Genomic DNA, 22958 nt, shown 5'->3' with positions numbered 1-22958 from the left:
CTATGCTTCTCTCCAGCCTTTCTGACACTCAGAATGAGGCATTCTGTCCTGAAGGTTATTTAGCTCATAATATTAAACATGCATGATCCAGGGGTTTTTTTCTCAACTTTTAATCATCTCTCATCATTCCAGATGTATAAATGTCTTCACAAAGTTAAAGTTAGGATTCTAACAGAGGATATAATTACTTTTATATATATATATATATATATATATATATATATATATATATATATATATATAAAACCAGGAAAAGATTGAGGGAAGGGGGGATCACTACTGAGTGGCATAAAGGAGAAGTAATATCCAGAATGTAAAAAAATCTGAGAGGATTTTCAGTCACTTGAAAGGCAATTCAAACAAAATAGAGAAATAGACATTGCTTAAACCCTGACTTTCATACTTTTTTTTTTATTAGTTTTGTCATATTACTGTTGATTACATACATTATAAAAGATGATGGGTTTGAATGCCTAGGCTTTAAGGAAGGTGAAAGAGGGTCACTTTGGAACTGCTTTGATACTCAGTCTAGGACAAGCAATTTAACTAATTCTTTTGTCCTATGGTTTGTTGTTTTGGTTTGGTTTGCTTTTTTTTAAAAAAATACAATAGTATGTATTTCTATTTTAAACTTTGTGCTGTTAGTGTATCCTTTTAGAAACACTACAATTTTATGCTCTTGCAGTATCATTGATTCAAGCTTTAGGTTTTGATGCCACTGCAGTTCCTCTGGTAATGATAGCTCATCTTGTTCAAACACAAATTTAACATCTGGTCATATGAGATATCACAGAAGGGTTTTGGTTATAAAATCCATAGACGACAGTACTTTCTTCCTTATGTTTTGCAGGATAAATTGAAAACTTCTTACCATTGGTGTATTTAAGTCTTGGTCTGTCTGTTTCTCCTAATAAATAGTATTAAATTTTATGAAAGGGACAACAAACAACTAATACAGGTATTTCTGAAAGTGCACTTGAAAATTCATGTAAAGCATTATTAACTTGTTAAATAATAACAACTATTAAATGATCGTGAATGGTTTCAAAGACTGCATTTCATTCCTGTGTCAGTGAAACAATTCAAATGAAGAGCATAGTGTGTGTCCACTGATCTGATTATAAATTTTACACAGCTTGCAGGAATTTCTTTAAGGCCTGTGATTCTGGAATAATACTAATTTTGGGTATCCCACTTTTCATTTTATTAGTTTTCAGTTTGCATGGATATGAAGAAAAGCTTTACTAAGTGGAAAAAAAACCCAAACCAAACGGAAAATCAGTAAAACCAGAAAAAAAAATCATAACTGGGGAGTTACCAGAGATGTTGATTTTTAACGTTGGAACAGCTTTTACAGAACATCTAGGCTCATGAGCTCATTTTTCCCTAAAGTCTCAATTTCCATTAAGATCCTAAGTTTCACTTTTCTTGAAGTGAGTACTGACACTGTTGCATACCATAGAACCATAGCTGATCTCTGTCAAGATGGCTTGATTTGCATTTGAAAGATAGACTTTTATTGGGAAAGACTGCCTCCTTCCAGGTTTGTGGGAGTTGTTTTGTTTTGTTTTCCAGTGAGGCATGCAGGAGAGACTGTTACATTCTCTCATATTCTATATTAGACAGACTTTAAGGAAATAGAAGGGTACAGATAGTACAAAATAAAATTTGGATCAGTTATATTGAAGGGATGCAGAAGATGGAGTGGTATGTGAAAAATGAGAAAATGTACAGATAAATGAGGGGAATCAGAGATTAAGCTGTCAGAACAATTAGAAATATAAAAGGCATAAAGGATTGTAAAAAGTTAGGGATAGTGATAGAAAAGGGCAGTCAGGACAGCACTTGTCCTTCTGAACAGTTAGAAGCCCTCTTTTCTGTGTTAACAGAAACACAGAACTGGAGATGAACCTGAAATAGTCAGCAAAAGGTGGTTGCTTCCTGAAGGCTCAGAAGTTAAAAGGTTCATTTTTGGTTCCATGTTTTAAACTAGTCTCATTTTTTTGCATGGAAGAAGGGAGGGAAAGCTGTCAAGTTGTTTGACTGCTTGACTTTGGCAGTATTGCCCTTTACACAGGGATGAATTGCACCCTAAACAAACTCAATATGATCTGCAATAAATTATGCTTACTTTTTATGATGTATTCATTTACAGTCTAGAATGCAGTGAGTGAGATTCTGCTGTAAACCATGCCAGAACACACAGTTGTGTGAAAGGGAGAAAAGACCTGAAAAGGAGGAAGGGGGGGGGGGGGGGGGGGGGGGGAGACTTTTTAAGCAAAGCAGAAAACAGGAAATTCTAATCTACTTTTAAACTGTGCAGTATAAAAAGACAAAAATCAGTGTGGACATCTGAATGCATACCACCAAATTTTACTCATAGTTAGTCTTGTAAGAGAGTGGATTTTCTGCTTTATGGTAGACTTTTTTGGTCCCTAATATGCGACAGTCTTTCCTCTTGTTTTTTTTGGTTTGGTTGGGGCGGGGTTGGTGACTCTTCTTTTATGTTTAGTCTACCTTCATCACAAAGACTATTTTATTCCTACTTTTATCTATCTGTCTAGGAGAGATTAGTTTAGCTTTTGGATGCCGTTTGGACAAACTCTACTTGAAGCTGTCTGATTTTTAAATGTTTTCATCAGTAACTTGATCTAGAGGGCACACTGCATGAGTTGATATAATAATTTTGGCGGTGATGAAAGCATCGCGGAAGAAAAAAATCTAAAAGTATTTCTCTCTACACATCTAGAACATTAAAGGAAACCTGAAAATAACTATTTCATTAAATAGATTCTCTATCCAGGAATGAGGATGAGGAGATGCAGTGTTGTTGTGGTTTAACCCTGGCTGTCAACTAAGCACCACTCAGCTGCTCACTCAGTCCCCCCTCCCCCGGTAGGATAGACGGAGAATCAGAAGGGTAAAAGTGAGAAAGAAACTTGTGGGCTGAGAGAAAAACAGTTTAATTAAAAAAATATAATTAAAAAACAAGTTGTTAGGAAACGAAGAAAGAAAAAACAACCAAAACCCCCAAAGAGACAGGAAAATAAAACCCAAGAAAGACAAGTGATGCAAATGAAAACAATTGCTCACCACCAACCAACCAATGCCCAGCCAGTGCCCGAGCAGCAGCTCCCCCGCTAACCTCCCCCCCAAGTTTTATTGCTGAGCATGACGTCCTCTGGTCTGGAATACCCCTTGGGTCAGTCGGGGTCAGCTGCCCCGGCTGTGTCCCCTCCCAACTCCTTGCACCCCTCCAGCCTCCTCGTCGGTGGGGTGGGGTGAGGCCCTGACCCTGTGTGATCACTGCTTGGCAGTAACTGAAACATCCCCATATTGTCAACAATTTTTCAGCACAAATCCAAACCACAGCCCCATACAAGCTACTATGAAGATATTTAACCCTATGCCAAAACCAGTACAAGTGTCTTAACTACAATGTGAAGATGATTCAGCATATCGTTGTCATACTACTGTGAGGAAAACCACCACAATATGGATGAGTTTAAATAGGATTGTCATTATTCATAATAGGCCTTAGGTAAAGAAAAATGTAGTATGACAAGAGCTATTTCAAGCACATTGGCAAAAATTACCAGAAGAATAGAAAACCTAACCTATGAGGAAAAGTTGAAAGAGATAGGGCTATTTAACCTAAGGAGAAAAGACCCTTAAGGGACACATGATCCCAGTTTTCAGCAAAGTTAGAGCAAGGTAGAAACTGTTCTCTGTGTCCAGTGGCAAATTCCAGGGGAAATGGCATGAGCTAACTGGAAGGAGACCTAATCATAAATACGTTATAAATACCACAAAGGCAGTGGTGAGCTCTGCAGTAAATCACCTGTGAATATGGTGTGATATCCTTCCCTGGAAGCTTTCAGGAAGATGCTGGACAAACAACAGTCAGGAACAGATTAGATACAGCTGATTCTGATTTTGAGGAAAATTTTTATTTACAGTTTCTCTATGTTTTTTTCTGCTTAATTATTCCATTAAAAAAAAGCCACTTGTGATAACAGATTTTTAAACAATTCTTTTCTATATGGTCCAGCTTTTCCAGTTATAGACAGGGATATTCAATTTGGAAATTTATATTTTTAATAAAATCAGTCTGAATTACATTATAGCTTAATGCTTTTTGACATAACTTAGTAGTGATGATCCTAATAAACTTCAAGATACGGTTTTACTTTCCAATACACAGTTATTCAATAACTGTGAGTAAAAAATAGTGAAAAAATAAGATCCTGCTTGGTACAATGAAGTCATAGGGTAAAGATTTATTTCCTTCTTTTAAATTATAGCTTTATGAAGAAGGTGAAACACAGGAGGTAGATAACAGGGTAATTGACTCTGAGAGATTCTTTTTTTAAACTTTATTATTAGATAAAGCACAACAGAATATACTTAATGCACTATTTATTTGCATAACTGGCCTTTAAGTTTATGAACTGTATCTTTTATTTTATGCTTTTTAGTATCTAATATTTAAAATGATTTTATGTTCCATTGTAAAGGCAGGAATATTAATTTCACTCATCATAACAGAAAGCATGACAAAACTCTCTTCTGCAAAAAAGGATGGAATGGATTTCCATTGCATTGTAAGTTTTCCTACTGATTATCATCATATGTAATGTTGTTATGCTGTTAAATTAAAAACTTGGCCAAATTCTGCTCCATGTAAGCCTGGTGGTAGGTTTTAATATGCTATGGATCATATTTATTATTGGCAAAGAGCAGAATGTGCCTTATAGTACACAAAACACAAAGCAACTTTTTTTAAACAGCCCTTTTCATTCTTAAAATGAATCTGAAAGTGAATATGCACAGCTGCTACAAAAGACATGAAGCTTTTAATGCTGGATTTCTTGCTTTTCTGGAATTTTATGCATTAAACTCTCTTTAGTACCACGCTTCAGAGATGCCTGTATAGATCAACTGAAAAAAACTGACATAGGAAGTACAAGTAGCAGCTTCAAAATAAATGGCAATAATTTGAAAATATTTTCTCTCTTAACCAGTTTCACAAGACTGAACAACTTATTTCTTGGCTTCTATCATAATATAAGTGATGCTAACTATTGTAGATAAATTTGATTTCAGATTTATCTACCTACTTTTGGGGCCACTTCTTAGATAGCTTAGTGTGGATTTGGGTAAATTTAGGTTACATCATCATGACTTATGAGTGTCTGAAAAGGACGCATGTTAGATTTCACAAATTCTAGAGTTAGTAGTGGGTATCATTCATTCATTTTTCAGTGTACTGGGGAAATTCTAAACTGCAATCTTTAAATTATTTTTGTCTTTTTACTCCCTGGCAAGCATTTATATGTTAAGAATGACAGTCATTCCTTAAAATTGAGTGGAAAATTGAATAAATAAAATCTACTTAATAACCACCTCTTGCTGTTGACAAACTTTTCACTTTCCCCTCTCATTAGATGAAAGCAACTTAAAACAAATAGGTGCCCTAGGTAATCTCTAGCCATGCAGAGACAGAGGCACTTACAAGGGAAATTCAGTTCTCAGGCAGACTAAATTGTGCTCTGGATGTGTCCTTCTCTGTCCACAGTTTAAATAAAAAGGCTCATGTAACTGTCTTATGCAGCTTCATAAAGTGTCTAGTTATAGGTAGTTTAAAACCAGGACATGCCAACCATAAAGTTAAATAAGCTAGAAAAAGTTCAGAGAAGAACAAAACCAATTACGAGAAATTAAAGAATCTGTTCCATGAAAACAGACAAATATGCCTGTCCTGGTTTCAGCTGGGATAGAGCTAACTGTCTTCCTAGTAGCTGGTACAGGGCTATGTTTTGAGTTCAGCATGCGAAGAATGTTGATAACACTGATGTTTTCAGTTGTTGCTCAGTATTGTTTAGACTATAGTCAAGGATTTTTCAGCTTCTCATGGCCAGCCAGGGCACAAGAAGTTGGCACAGGACACAACCAAGGCACCTGACCCAAACTGGCCAATGGTGTATTCCATACCATGTGACGTCCCATCTAGTTTAGGAACTGGGAAGGGGGGGGGGGGGGGGGGCAGGGAATCGCCACTCGGGGACTGGCGGGGTGTCGGTCGGCGGGTGGTGAGCTATTGCCCTGTGCATCATTTGTACATTCCAATCCTTTTATTACTACTGTTGTCATTTTATTAGTGTTATCATTATCATTATAGTTTCTTCTTTTCTGCTCTATTAAACCGTTCTTATCTCAACCCAGAAGTTTTACCTTTTTTCCCGATTTCCTCCCCCATCCCACTGGATGGGGGAAGTGAGTGAGCGGCTGCGTGGTACTTAGTTGCTGGCTGGAGTTAAACCACGACAGTCCATTTTGGCACCCAACGTGGGGCTCGAGGGGTTGAGATAACAACAAACCTGACCAGAGCTTGTTAAAACAAATTTGTTCCAAGCATTCATTATGTTGATTTATGAGTTCTTAGAGTTGTTGCTCTGGCTTTTAAAGCTCTGTTATGTATCACCTCGCTTGCTGTATATAGTTCCTCTTCTACTGCTTATCATCCGTGGGAGGTGGATTTTTGCTTTGATGTGTGGTATAACACTGGTTTATGGTATGATAAAGTCATCGGCTGTGGGATTAATCCGGTATTTGCACTTAGCATCGTCACCTTTATACGGCAGGAGCCACCTGTGGGAAATTATTAATAATTATACCATTTACCTTTCCTCCATGGAAAACCAGTCTATGGGTGGGGTATCTTTCTTCCCCTCTCCTTTCTCCTTTAGTCCAGTTACAATGGTGTTGGAGAATTTTGGAAAATTTGAATACTCCTGGGGTGTTGGGACTAGCACAGTCCTAGCCCTACTGCTAGGAATTAGCATACTTCTGAATGTGGTTCAGCTCTCGTTTAAGGTTAAACAGCTATTTAAGAAGATCACCCAGAGATGTGCCCCAAGACTAGATAATTATGAGTGGCAGGGTGTGAGGGGTAGTATGGGCAAGTACCTAGAAAAGTGGGCACCTCCAATGTTTTGGAAATTCACCCCTGAACAAGTGCGGGATCCAGAAGAACTAGTAAAATATTTGGAAAAGGTATGCTGTCACCCCGGCAGCTCCAGAGAGATACAAGTCACTGCAACATGCTGGGGCCTGGCCCATGCCTATCGAGCCCTGTTCAACACTACTCAGTACCCTCAAAGGGAAGAGAAAGTCTCTAGACCTAACAACGAAACGATGACCACCGCGGCCACCCAAACCTCAACAATGGGCACTGCGGCCCCTCCAGGCCTAGCAAGGAGCACTGCTGCTACCCAAACCTCGGCGACAGACACTGCGGTTATCCAGAACCCGGCGAGCGATACTGCAACTGAACCAGAGGACCAACCTGGACCAGTATCGGTTGCCCCTGTACAGAAAAGGAAATATACAAAAAAATCAGTTTGCTTAGCAAAGGATAATGGTGAACCAGGGTCATCACGGGAACCGGAGGAAGAGGAAGAACCAGAGGTAATAACCCGGTCCCTATCCTTGAGTGAGCTGCGGGATTTGCGAAAAGATTTTGGCCGCCGTGTAGGTGAGCATATTATCACCTGGCTCCTCCGATGCTGGGACAATGGGGCTAATAGCTTGGAATTAGAAGGTAGGGAAGCCAAGCAGCTGGGATCACTTTCCAGGGAAGGTGGCATTGACAAGGCACTTGGAAGAGGGACACAAGCCATCAGCCTCTGGAGGCGACTCCTGTCAAGTGTGAAGGAAAGGTACCCCTTTAAGGAAGATGTTATATGTCAATCAAGCAAGTGGACCACCATGGAAAAAGGTATTCAATATCTGAGTGAATTAGCTGTGCTAGAGGTGATTCATCATGACCCGGACAACCAACAGTTACCCAAAGACCCAGACGAAGTCCAATGCACACGACCCATGTGGCGGAAGTTTGTACGGAGCGCACCATCGTCCTATGCCAACGCATTGGCAGTAATGTCCTGGAAGGATGAAGAGGCACCAACAGTGGAGGAAGTGGCTCGCCAGCTGCGTCAATAAGAAGAAAATCTCTCCTCCTCCCTACAAGCCTGCATTTCAGCTGTGGAGAAGCTGTCCGAGGATTTCCAGCAATTCAAAAAGGATATGTCCTATTCCCCACCTGTAAGGACCAATGTCTCAGCTATTAGGAGTGAGCGGTCTTCTGCCCAAGAGAGAGAATATAGAAGGTACACACCGCGAGGTGCCCTGTGGTTTTACCTATGTGATCAGGGAGAGGACATGAGGAAATGGGATGGAAAACCTACTTCGGTCCTAAATGCACGGGTACGTGAACTGCGAATCAAAACCCCCACAAAAGGGGATTCTACCAGGAAAAATGCCGCTCCGGTTTCCAAACAGAGTAGAAGGGCTGACTTTATTTCCGATCCTCTTGAAGGGACTTCTGAGCCAATTCTACGAGAAGTGAATACTGAATACTCTAACCAGAATTAGAGGGGCCCTGCCTCCAGCCAGGTGGAGGAAAGGGATAACCGGGTCTATTGGACTGTGTGGATTCGATGGCCTGGCACGTCAGACCCACAGGAGTATAAGGCTCTAGTAGACACCGGTGCACAGTGCACTCTAATACCATCAAGTTATAACGGGACAGAATCCATCTGTATTTCTGGTGTGACAGGGGGATCTCAAGAGTTAACTGTATTGGAAGCTGCAGTAAGCCTAACTGGGAATGAATGGCAAAAACACCCCATTGTGACTGGTCCAGAGGCTCCGTGTATCCTTGGCATAGACTATCTCAGGAGGGGGTATTTTAAGGACCCGAAGGGGTATCGATGGGCTTTCGGTATAGCTGCCTTGGAGACGGAGGGCACTGAACAGTTGTCTACACTGCCTGGTCTCTCTCAAGACCCTTCAACTGTGGGGTTGCTGAAGGTTGAAGAACAACAGGTGCCAATTGCTACCACGACGGTGCACCGGCGGCAATATCGCACCAACCGAGACTTTCTGATTCCCATCCACAAATTGATTCGCCAACTGGAAAGCCAAGGAGTGATCAGCAAAACTCGCTCACCCTTTAATAGTCCCATATGGCCAGTGCGGAAGTCTAATGGGGAATGGAGATTAACCGTTGACTATCGCGGCCTGAATGAAGTTACCCCACCGCTGAGTGCTGCCGTTCCAGATATGCTAGAACTTCAATACGAGCTAGAGTCAAAGGCAGCCAAGTGGTATGCCACCATTGACATTGCTAATGCATTTTTCTCAATCCCTCTGGCAGCAGAGTGTCGTCCACAATTTGCCTTTACTTGGAGGGGTGTCCAGTACACTTGGAATCGATTGCCCCAGGGGTGGAAACACAGCCCCACCATTTGCCATGGACTGATCCAGACTGCACTGGAAAAAGGTGAAGCTCCGGAACACCTGCAATACATTGATGACATCATTGTATGGGGCAACACAGCAGAAGAAGTCTTTGAGAAAGGGAATAAAATAATCCAAATCCTTCTGAAAGCCGGTTTTGCCATAAAGGAAAGTAAGGTCAAGGGACCTGCACAGGAGATCCAGTTTTTGGGAATAAAATGGCAAGATGGACGTTGTCAGATCCCAATGGACGTAATTAACAAAATAGCAGCTATGTCTCCCCCAACTAATAAAAAGGACACACAGGCCTTCTTAGGTGTTGTGGGGTTTTGGAGAATGCATATTCCAAATTACAGTTTGATTGTAAGCCCTCTCTATCAAGTGACCAGGAAGAAGAATGATTTTAAATGGGGCCCTGAACAACAACAAGCCTTTGAACAAATTAAATGGGAGATTATTCATGCCGTAGCTCTTGGACCAGTCCGGACAGGACAAGATGTTAAAAATGTGCTCTACACTGCAGCTGGGGTGAATGGCTCTACCTGGAGCCTCTGGCAGAAAGCACCTGGGGAGACCCGAGGCCGACCCCTGGGGTTTTGGAGTCAAGGATATGGAGGATTCGAGGATCGCTATACTCCAACTGAAAAAGAGATACTGGCAGCGTATGAAGGAGTTTGAGCCGCCTCAGAAGTGGTTGGTAGTGAGACACAGCTCCTCTTAGCACCCCGACTGCCAGTGCTGGGCTGGATGTTCAAAGGGAGGGTCTCCTCTACACATCACGCGACTGACGCCACGTGGAGTAAGTGGATCACACTAATCACACAATGGGCTCGCATAGGAAACCCCAGTCGCCCAGGAATTTTAGAAGTGATCACGGACAGGCCAGAAGGCAAAGATTTTGGAATGTCACCAGAGGAGGAGGAGGCGCGTGCTGAAGAAGCCCCGCTGTATAATAAACTGCCAGAAAATGAGAGGCAATATGCCCTGTTCACTGATGGGTCTTGTCGCATTGTGGGAAAGCATTGAAGGTGGAAGGCTGCTGTATGGAGTCCTACACGACAAGTCGCAGAAACTGCTGAAGGAGAAGGTGAATCGAGTCAGTTTGCAGAGGTGAAAGCCATCCAGCTAGCATTAGACATTGCTGAAAGAGAAAAGTGGCCAGTGCTCTATCTCTATACTGACTCGTGGATGGTGGCAAATGCCCTGTGGGGCTGGCTACAGCAATGGAAGCAGAGCAACTGGCAGCGCAGAGGTAAACCCATTTGGGCTGCCACACTCTGGCAAGATATTGCGTCCCGGCTAGAGAATCTGGTTGTAAAAGTACGTCATGTAGATGCTCACGTACCCAAGGGTCGGGCCACTGAGGAACATCGAAACAACGAACAGGTGGATCAGGCTGCCAAGATTGAAGTGGCTCAGGGGGACCTGGACTGGCAACATAAGGGTGAGCTATTTATGGCTCGGTGGGCCCATGATACTTCAGGCCATCAGGGAAGAGATGCAACATATAGATGGGCTCGAGATCGAGGGGTGGACTTGACCATGGACGCTATCACGCAGGTTATCCATTAACGTGAAACATGTGCTGCAATTAAGCAAGCCAAGCGGTTAAAGCCCCTGTGGTATGGAGGGCGATGGCTGAAATATAATTTGGGGAAGCCTGGTAGATTGACTATATCACCCTCCCACAAACTCACCAAGGCAAGCGCTGTGTGCTGACAATGGTGGAAGCAACCACCGGATGGCTGGAAACATATTCTGTGCCCCATGCCACTGCCCGGAACACTATCCTGGGCCTTGAGAAGCAGGTCTTGTGGCGACATGGCACCCCAGAAAGAATCAAGTCAGACAATAGGACTCATTTCTGAAACAACCTCATAGACACCTGGGCCAAAGAACATGGCATTGAGTGGGTGTTTCATATTCCCTATCATGCACCAGCCTCTGGCAAAATCGAGCGATACAATGGACTGTTAAAGACTACATTGAAAGCAATGGGGGGTGGAACTTTCAAACATTGGGATACACACTTAGCAAAAGCTACCTGGTTAGTCAACACCAGAGGATCTGCCAATCGGAGTGCCCCTGCCCAATCAGAATTTTTACATACTGTAGAAGGGGATAAAGTCCCTGTAGTGCACATGAAAAATATGTTAGGGAAAACAGTCTGGGTTATTCCTGCCTCAGGCAATGGTAAACCCATTTATGGGATTGCTTTTGCTCAAGGGCCTGGGTGCACTTGGTGGGTGATGCGAAAAGATGGAGAAGTCCGATGTGTGCCTCAAGGGGACTTGATTTTAGGTGAAAATAGCCAAAATTAAACTGTATGATATTAGTTGCTATATAACCCTGCTATTGTATGTTATCATTATGATAATTGTTATATGCTATATCCACAGTACTATAGTAAGAATCACTTGGATCAAGCAAGAAAGAACTGCGATAAAACTGAGCAAAATGCAATAGTGATGGAACCAGAACTGACTCCAGCATGCAACAATCCAACGGTGCACACCATCCTCCTGCTACGTCAAATGTCAGCTGCTCGTCACACCGCAATGAAGCCCAATTCTGCTCTACCGACTCAGAGGACTTTGCACCATTCCTCCTGCCCAGACAGACTGGTATGACAGATGGAGCCCGGAGTCGGAAACTAATTGAACTCAACAAATGTTTTATGAACATAACTCATGAACTAAAGGAATAATATCTGTGTGTGTGTATATATATATATATATATATATCATTGTTCATATGTCTCAAAGGACTGGAAAGGTGGTGATGATTAATCAGGATGTAACTAAAGGTATGGGAACTGAGCATGACGTCAATGGTATAGAATCAGGGGTGGATACTGTCCTGGTTTCAGCTGGGATAGAGCTAACTGTCTTCCTAGTAGCTGGTACAGGGCTATGTTTTGAGTTCAGCATGCGAAGAATGTTGATAACACTGATGTTTTCAGTTGTTGCTCAGTATTGTTTAGACTATAGTCAAGGATTTTTCAGCTTCTCATGGTCAGCCAGGGCACAAGAAGTTGGCACAGGACACAGCCAGGACACCTGACCCAAACTGGCCAATGGTGTATTCCATACCATGGGACGTCCCATCTAGTTTAGGAACTGGGAAGTGGGGGGGGGCAGGGAATCGCCGCTCGGGGACTGGCGGGGTGTCGGTCGGCGGGTGGTGAGCTATTGCCCTGTGCATCATTTGTACATTCCAATCCTTTTGTTACTACTGTTGTCATTTTATTAGTGTTATCATTATCATTAGAGTTTCTTCTTTTCTGCTCTATTAAACCGTTCTTATCTCAACCCGGAAGTTTTACCTTTTTTCCCGATTTCCTCCCCCATCCCACTGGATGGGGGAAGTGAATGAGCGGCTGCGTGGTACTTAGTGGCTGGCTGGAGTTAAACCACGACAATGCCCTTCAGCAAGTGGTAAATATAGGCTTGGGAACAGTAAGAGTTTTACAGAATTTGAAAGGGGTATATCTACTGAGGAAGAAGAATTATTAAGCTTTAAGATCATATCATCAGAAAAAGGACACTTAATGTTCAGGTTTAATACAAAAAAGAGGGAGTTCCCTGTATGAGATGTATTGGGTTGTAAAAATGTTTCTCCAGGAAAGTCATAGAAGACTTCTAGGTTGTTTTTAGTTTGGGCGTTTTTTTTGTTGGTTTTGGTTTTGGTTTTGTTTGTTTGTTTGTTTGTTTGTTTTTGGGGGGGGGGGGGTCGGAACACAACACAACAAAACAACCCTAAAACTCTGAAAAGCTTACACCAGAGCAGGAAGAGAGAATCATCAGGTTAATTTCTAGTCTTTCTTTTTTCCTTTCTTCTTTTCTTTTCTTTTCTTTTCTTTTCTTTTCTTTTCTTTTCTTTTCCTTTCTTTTCTTTTCTTTTCTTTTCTTTTCTTTTCTTTTCTTTTCTTTTCTTTTCTTTTCTTTTCTTTTCTTTTTTCTTTTCTTTTCTTTTCTTTTTTTTTCAGAAGGTCATTAATTTTAATATTCTTTCTGTTCTGTTTTTGGTTCATTGTTGGCAATATTAATGAAATTATCACCTTTTATTAACAGAAACTGTATGTTTGTGAAAACTGCAAAACAGTTAGCAGTTAATCATGTCTTTAATCTCAGACAAGGTGTAGTTTGTGCCATAACATTAAGTTTCTCTCCAACCAAAGGATTTAACACACAACATTTTAGTTATTGCTGTATGCATATCTGACTGATAACTTCTGCTGAAACTTATTGTAAGAACACTATCTATATGTTTTTAATTCCAGCTTCCAAATTAAATGTCAGTCTAGTTTGTAGGACTGTATTTCAGTCAGTAAAAAATTACCATGAGCCAAATTCACTTTAAAGTGATAAGTTAAAAGAAAGAAAGAGTCCCTCTTAATCACCCAAATTTTGTTCTGATTCTTTTCTTTGGAAGAAACACATTAGATGGTAATTTTTTTTTATTATTATTATTTGTATGTCTGCTTCTTCTCCCCATGTGTGGACTTATTATAAAACACAGGTTTAATGTGGTTTCATTTAAGGAAGATACACTGATTTTCAAGAAAAGGTGCAAATATCATGAAGGCAGTTTTGTATGCTTCAAGTTATTATGTTCATGTAATATCAAACCTTGTATTCAATTATATCTTGATGTATGAGCTTCACTTCTTATTGCAATCCATCAGACATTTTACAGGGTGAACAACAGAACTACTGAATATGATAAACATGTCTCAGTAGTGAAGGATTATGATCTGGCATAAATATTATAACTGTTTCACATAACAGTGCAGTTAGAACTGTTTGTCAACACTTTGTTATAAATGACCTAGTCTTGGTGTTTACAGTAGTATACCTATGTATATGGTTCGTCATGGCCAAAACTACAACTCCAAAGCTTTCCAGAGTGAGCTTTCTTCTCTAGAGTTTCCTATTTCTTCACATTGTCCTTCCTCAAATTTTTAGAAGTAGGGATGATCTGACAACTGCCAAATGTATGCAAAACGATTCTCTTTAACAATATGGTTTTGGTAGAACAATATGTGCTTTCTACTAACACTGTCATTGCCAAAATTTGAATGAGTAACATTGAAATACTGATAAAATATTTATCATTCCTGATTATCACTGTCACAGCAATATCACCACTTATACAGACAGCAGTGAGTATATCAAGCTTCATACTAGGTATGTGGTATGTCCAGGTATGTGGTATGTCCAGGTATATGTTATAGCCAGGTAACTTCCTAGTCCAAACATACAACTACAGCTAGAGACAGATTCAACCAGTTGGCTAGTAACAGTTCTTCTTATAAAAGAAAAGTAGGAAAGAACAGGACCACAAAGCTGGCAAGCTGCCTGCCTCTGCTTTCTTCCACAGCTTCCCACTAGCTAACTTGTAACTCTTCAGAACAATAACTGATCTTACTTTATGCTCAAAAAGCCTAGGGAAGAGCTCCAATCTCTTTTAACCTGCTTTGCCCTTGCAAGTCAATTTATCTGAGACCTGCCTATCAATCAGAGATATGAGTAGGCTGAATCCACAAGCATGTTTAAGAACCATGGGGAAAAAGAAAACACCACAGAAAAGTGAAGTTCTTACCTGAAATACATTAATATATACACCAGATGTACTCAGTTAAACAAAATAAAGAATGAAATTGCAATTCATACAAAATAGATTTTCTTTGTTCAGATTGATTTGGAGCTAACAACAGATCATACTCGCTAAAACTTCAACCAAATACCAGAAACACTGACTGTGAATGCAAATTGAATTTGCATTTGCGAAGTTAAAAAAACCCTGAAATTGTTCAAGATTAATTACTGAGAATGCAATTAAGTTGCCTAAAAGTGTACACCTAGTGCCTATGGCTTCCAACTGCCATTGCAGAAGCTTACAGGTCTGTCATAGGTACGGTATTTCACCTGCAACACGTAGCTGCCCCAAATACCTTAGGTATCTAAAATGACATTAGACATCCATGCCTTGGTGAAAGAATAATATGCACCATTAACATGCAAGTAGCCAGGATTCCATAGAAAATATGAACAAAAGCATCCATTTCAAAAGAAGATATGTAAATGCTATATGTGTGGATAAGGGGAGCAGGAACAATACATTATAAGTGGAAAGTGTAACTGCTGATTATGGAAACAAAAGGAGTCGGTGAAGTAATAGTGTCATTATGACTACAGCAAGATGCGAGGGATGTTAGTAATAAAAATAGGCTGAAAACTGATAGAGTGCAGATGGGCAGATGGTAAATGATGGTGGTTGTGACTTAACACTGAAAATACACCTTTGGGCTACGTGTGGATAAATAAGGGAGATAGAGCCGCACTGTATGATATGTAGGGAATCAACGTTACCATACGTAAAAAATCTGAATATTTTGAGGAAAGAGTTGTGATCTCTAAATGTTTTCAAATTAATTCCATTATTTAAATATGTAGTATGCCTTGGCAAAATTATTTGATCCACTAGCCTTAATTTTCACTCAGTCTAGGAAATCTAAGAAAATTCTGAAGAACAGGAAAACATGAAAGAAAAGTGAAAGTGGAAGTTCATACAAATGTTTAAGTATTAGAAAAATTTCTCAGGAATTATGAAGAAGTTAAAAACTCTGTGGCATAATGATGAAATCATCATAGAAGTAAGATTTTTTCCAAAACATTTACATTAACAGAATTGCAGGACTGTTTAATAAATACTACTGTGTTGATTTATACTTTGATTTCTTCAAGTTCTTTGAGTAACGCATTAGATTTTGATTAAAAAATATTACTCTACAAGTAATTATCACAGCATTGAGTAGACATAATTTAGAACTGGCTTGTTAACTACATTTCCATATAACCCAGCAGAGAAATATCATGATAAGGGATATTTTTTGAAATAATCTTCTGGGGTTTTTTGTTAAATTTTTACCTATGACCTATATGGTATGGTAACTTTCTAGTATGGCTGCTAAATGTCACTGGCTGATGAAGGAAGTATTGATAAGTCAAGCTAGTAAAACTTTTTTTCCCCCTTTAGTACAGCTAAATGCAAGTGATTGCAAATTTTGCATTTAAGAGTAAAGAATACATCATATACATCAATACAAATTTTATATTGCTTAAAAAGAAAAATTTAGAAGACAGATTTCAGCATCACAGTTTTTTTCAACATAAATTCTCATTTATGGTGCTTGTCAAAAATATAAAGAAGAACACCAGGAAGGAAGGGAACTTTTTAGTATAGAGATCATGTAAGGAAAACTGCTCCAATTCTATATTCAGTTGAAGACAACAACGAAGACTGTAAAATGTCAGGAACATCACTTGAAGTGGGGTCACAGCACTTCTGAGTAGTATGGAAAGCCTGATAGAAGCTCAGTTGCTTCCACCGAACTTCCTTGTAACAATTTAGACAGACGCTTGTGAGCTGCTGCATTTAAGATTTCAAATGAGATCCACATCAACTATTGCTGGAAGACAAGCACTACAATATAAGTCTTAAAGAGACTTTGTTAAAAGAAATGTCAAGAGGTTACTTTTTCATCAGGAATAGGTAATTAAGAAAAATATCTAATTGTAGAAGGTGTTCAGACTTACACAGTGAAATCTAATGACTGAAAGTTTTGGGAGACTTTGTCTTTAAAGATAGCAGATATAGCCTCAGAGCCACTTTATGCTGGGAAGAACTGGGAAATCCAGAAAGTTGAGCACATACAATTTGTGAGAACCATATTCTACAGTAAGGGAATTTGGCTGTTAAACACCATTGTCAGAGCTAACTGTTGAAAGATGTGGGTTCATCGAAACTCGCAGTAACCCAGCTTCACATGGGAAATGGGACCATGACCCTGTGTTCTTGTACACTCTTTTCTTCTGGTTATCTGATGCAGGGCCCTGAAGAGGACAGGATTTTAGAACATCACAGGCCTGGCAGCAGACCATGACCAAGTTCCCTTTTTCATTGCTTTAGTTTGTTGTTCTCAAAGGTAAGGAAAGAATACTGCACTTCATTCAGCACCCCTAGACTCACTGTTGGCTTGATGTATTCCTTTGGTTTTCTTTTCTCACCTTCTTAAGCAGGATCAGATAAATGGCTACACCCAGGGTAGACCAGTAGGCTGGAACATGTTGATAATAAAATATTCCTGATAATATTATATTTCTCCAAAATTACTTTCTCAGCTTGTTAGTGGCTCTGGTTGCATGATCTTTGCCCCTTTTCTTGCTACACTCTCTACTTGGTAAGAAAGGTTAGAAGACAAGTAACCTCATTACTTCTGTACACCTACATCCAGTTAATGTATCCACATAGCAAAAATGTGAGTGATGAGAGATGAAATGTTTTTGATCACGCTTTAGACAAAACAGTCAATATTCAGCTTCTCATCTTCAGGATTATTTTTTATTATGATGATGCTTAAAGATTTGTTCTGAGAGGCTCTCCTGTAGGAGGATCGAATTAATGCTATTAGCAATGCCATTTTCTTTATTGAGTAAAAGATTTGATGTCTCCACAATAACAGTGAACATCACTGAGCTATTAAAGAAAAACATTATAATATAAAACTTATTTTCTTTTGAGTTTTATTAAGATTTGGGTCATTTTTAGTCTCCAATGCTCCATGATGTAGTCAGATTTTCTATAAGGAACAAGCAATTCTCAAAGTGCAATCTGTAGTCATGACACTGACATAAACTTTACTGTAAGGAAAAAGTAATGATATCTTTGGGGAAAATTTTAGTCAGGTGATGGTACTGAAGAGAGAAATTCCAGTCTGCTCAGAACTGCAGGTGTTCTTAATAACCAGATGAATATGGAGGACATGAATTACTGACTAGGGATACACTGATTAACAAACAGCAAAGATGCAATGATTAACATAAATACATGTATGTAAGTCTTAAGAAGCTGCATGGTAAGGAACATGGAATGTCCTAACATTGCTTAGCAGGCCATCTTTTTAGACTGCCATTGTATAATACCGATGTTAGTCCAGGGCTGATAAATGTTAGTCTCCTTCGTTATCTGCACTGTAAAACTGACAGGAACGTGGAAGATGGTTGTCAGGCAGTGCAAGTATGAATGTTACCTAGTGCATATATCTGAGACCTATTAAGCTGCATTGTTTTAGTAATTAGACAAATTCTGAATGTTATTTTGTGAATACAGAGTATATGAATTTTTAGCATCAAATTATAGTCCTTAAAAATGTATGCTGTAAGTGATCTGTCATTTCCTGTTAAAAGTTCTGTTGCTCAGAAAATTTAGTCATTCAGAGAAAAGAAATGATCATGTATGAGAAACAAAGAACAGAAAACAGATGAAATTGATATTGAGACTGTTAAAAATATTTAGCAAAATACAAATTTTAAATACAAATATTTATGCAATCTAAATGTAAACATACATGTATATAAATTGGAAGGTCATTGTGACTCATTCGTGGTGTCAGCTGTACTTTATAAAAAGCTCTAAGTATGAAAAATAGCAAAGTTATAACTTAAAACTAGTAATTAATTAAATGTATCATTTGAAGCTGTTGACATTACAATAAGGATTTAGTGAGCACTGGCTGTAGACTTCTAGAATTAGCATTTACTTAAATTCCAGTTTGGAATTCTGTTGAGAGATTCCTTTTAGGACACTTTATTGCACATTAATTATGCTTTCATCCAATACAGCTTGAACAATAACAAAAATTACATTTTTGTCTTTAGGTAGTTTCCATTGTGTGTGAGCAATTTTGGAAATCTTTAAATTATACATCCATTTAAAATGCTTCTAGTAGTACACAACTCTATAGCAATCTTTAATTCTTAATTTAGCAACTCATAAGTGCTAAGCCTTTTACTACCACCTCACCTTAATCCACTAGTTGTCTTCCTCACTCCCAAGAGCAAGTAATTCCTGCAGTATGTAAATACACACACACAAAAATGTTCACAATTAGACAATGTTTGCAATCTGCATTTCTAATACAAAGTTTACATTTTTTACAGACTTCATGTGCATTAGCTCTCTTTCCAGTGCTTGTATTTTCTCTCATGTGGTGATACAGCTTACTTGACATCTTTCATAAGCAAACATACAAGCTTCCTTTCCTGAGTGTGCTTGCAGCAGGCTGCAGCAGCTCTTCCTGCAGCTGTAGCTGGAGTTCCTAGAAATGAGACTAGGGCAGAGGATGAGGCATTTCTTGAATCCTTTTAACCATGCCTTTGAATTTAGAAATTAAATCACTATTAAAGAAAGGAACCTGAACTCAATCCAAACAAAATGAAAAAAAAAAAAAAAAAGAAAGAAAGAAAGGCAGAAAGATGGGCTGGAACAATCTTAAATTCACAATTGAATGAAAGACTATGTTTTACATTTGTACCACTTTTTAGTACTATGTTGGCATCTATGCTTTGTTTCAACATGATTCCTGAGTTTTTTAAGTGTGGGTTCACACACAAGAAAGCTTTTGTGCACTGATTGTCATTTACATTGAAACATGAGAAAAACATAAGAAGATTATGTTCAGCACTCTTTTATCTATAGACTGATGGATTGACAATTTTTTTTTTTAAGCAATAAATGAATGAATTCATTTTTTCATCTATTAAGAACATGAAAATATTGAGTGTATTTGTAGAGGTATTAATATGTAATACTCACCAATATAAAACTGAATTAAAGTAAGGCAGGGGCAATCATATTATTAGAATACAGCCAAAAGGCAATACAGCAGTTCAAAGTTCTGAAAAGTTCTATAAAGCAATTCAGTGAAGGTTATTCATCAGTTATCTTCTCCAAGCAGAATGACGGAGTTACGTGCACAAATAAGAGGATTTCTTTTAAATCAGAACACTGATTTAAATGTAATCTACCCAAGTGATTCATGCTCATATGAGTTCAACTGATATATATTCAAAGTAAAGATGTGTCAAATTATAATGACCTACCAATGCAGATTTGCTTCAGACTTAGGAAAGAAATTATATAACTATTTCTGTGCACATATTCCTGTATGATTGAGTAGTTCCTATAACAAATTACAGTTTGTGTTTGCTCTTTGTGCTTTACCATTTATATACTTCAGTGTAACTTCTTTACCTGTTTGATAATGCAACTATTCAAAGAAAATTCCCTGTGTGTATGTGTGTTCATTTTCTATTCCAAACCTACTCATTTTTATGTTCTTAATTTTTACTTAGATCATTCTGGGAACCTACTATATTCTGTGTGAGCAACATTACCTGGATGAGTTTTATGATCAAGTTAAGCATTTACTTTTGTACACGCACACACACATGCACACAAATGTACTAAAGACAGAAATCTCTTCTCAGACTTTAAATAGCTGTGAATACTCCTGAAGTTTTGGACAGAATTCAGAGAGTTTACATGTCATTCTGGACGTTTATGTAACATGTTAGATGCACCTCTCTCTCTTTTCTGGGTCCTCTTTAAGTGATGTTCTTCATGAAGAGATAATGTGCCTAAAGGATATTTCCTTTAGTATCTTAGAAAGAGCAGGGAATGGAAGAAATTCTTGCTACATAGAACATATTTTTGAAATAATGATTAATAATATCCAGTTCATAATCTGCAGACTGATAGATATTTGCATATTAAGATAATTAGCAAAAGCTTTAAAGCTTTCCACATGCTTAGGGCCATTTATGACAAGATTTAACAGATGCATATAATTAAGTCTTATTTCATGTACTTGTGAATTATTAGGAGAATCTGGAGTAGCTTTTAAAAGTGGCAGAACAAAACGTAACTACTGCAACTTCTTTCAAATAGTTCTGACTATCCCCTGGGCATAGTGTTGAACAAAGCAGAACTGACTAAATTAAAACCAGAAGTTAAAATTCTGAATTTTTCAGAACATGTTCCAAAGACTTAAGGCTCCACTATGTGATATTTAAGTGGCAATATCACCATCTTAAAATCCAAACACTTCCTGGTCAGCAGTTATCTGGATCCTCACTCGATGCTCATTACTCCTGTGTGGATGCAAATCAAGGCTTTTATGAAGAGAATGCATCAAAAAAGCAAAATGTTCTAAAATATAATAAGGAAATTTTTGCTGTGGTTTCTATAGCATGCCATGTGAAGAGACCTTACTGTTTTAAAGTATATAAATCAATTGTTCTGTCTTCATAAACCAGGGAAAAATAATCTATTTTTTTTTTTTTTAAAAAAGGATTGATTCTTCAATTTTCATAATCATGTTTAAAGGCAATTTTTTTCTTCACTGAAATTGTAATTTTGGAAAAAAGCTTTTTTGAAAAAAATACAATATTGTTCTGGACAACTTTTATGTTCTTCTTAAGCAACACTATTATAATCAATTTGTTGGAAAAAACCTGCATAAAACCACAAACTCCATCTGTCAATGCATCACAGAAAACTGAGAAACTTTAAAAATGGGTAGAAGTTTAAAGCCTTGCTCACAGGTGATTTTTTTTTTTCTTTTCTGACTATCTGGAAATAAAAGATTTCACATAAATACTGGAAAGGATATTAAATAAAATATTAGGAGGATTAGAAGAATATTAAAAGGATATTAAATAAGTCTGAACTTCTTTTTCAACCTGGAATAAACTCCTCTGAGACTTTAAGAATCTTTTGCATGGTTTTGGAATGAATGATGAAACTGCACAGTAACATTAATTGCATATGTGAAGAACCGGATTTTATTGTCCAGGTAAGATGTTAATGACTGCCTTCAGCAAGAAAAAATGAGTTGCTATGCAGTAACAGATGTTAAAATAAGCAATCAGTGCAAGAAAGACACCACATAGAACTTGAAATTTTAGAAGAGACAGACAATGAAATAGACATAAAATTATTTTATCAGGTGACTCACTAAACTAGCATTGAAACATTTGATATCCGTATCACCTATCTTGAACAGCAGCCTAATATAAACAAGCATAGAAATGCTACTACAGAATTGTAAGTATCTACTCTCAAAGAAAATAAATCCCTAAAACAAGTCAAAACCAAAGGAAATTTTCTTACTTGGGAATTTAGATCCTTCTAGACAGTTTTCTGATAATATAAAACAACATTACTTGAAATTGTAATTTATTAGGAATTTCTACATGAAACATATATTGTGTATATTTAGGTACCACAGGGATGTTTTTTTTGGTTTTGTTTGTTTGGGTTTTTTTTTTTTTCATTTTTATGACATGATAAATACAATGCATGTGTCAAAGTTATTGGGGTTTTGTTTTGTCTTCTGTCAAATATTTGGCAGTAAAAACACAAACAGCATATTTGGTAGTATATTTGCTACTAAAAATTAATTTTAACCATTTTAATAAAAGTAATAACAATGTTCAGATTAACAAACTTTAATTCATTTAACTTTGAGAGAAACACTTTTTAATAAGCTTATAAGCTAATAATCAAATATCTTGTTAATAAAGAAATCACACTACATTAAATAAAAATGTTGAACAGCTCTTCATTAAGAAACACTAATGTAAATCACAAATGACTTCATAAAATTGTTGCATTCTCTCACCATAGAGAAGTCTCAGTTATACAATTAGCAAATTAGCAATTCTTTTAAGAGACCATCAATATATCTAGTTTTGTACATGAAAGGTGTTGCAAGGTACTGTACTGAGAATGACTCAATAATTAACAAA

Source organism: Accipiter gentilis, chromosome 16 (assembly GCF_929443795.1).
Source record: "Accipiter gentilis chromosome 16, bAccGen1.1, whole genome shotgun sequence".
Taxonomy (NCBI): Eukaryota; Metazoa; Chordata; class Aves; order Accipitriformes; family Accipitridae; genus Astur; species Astur gentilis.
The sequence above is the reverse complement of the archived record's forward strand: the minus strand, read 5'-3'. Positions refer to the sequence as shown.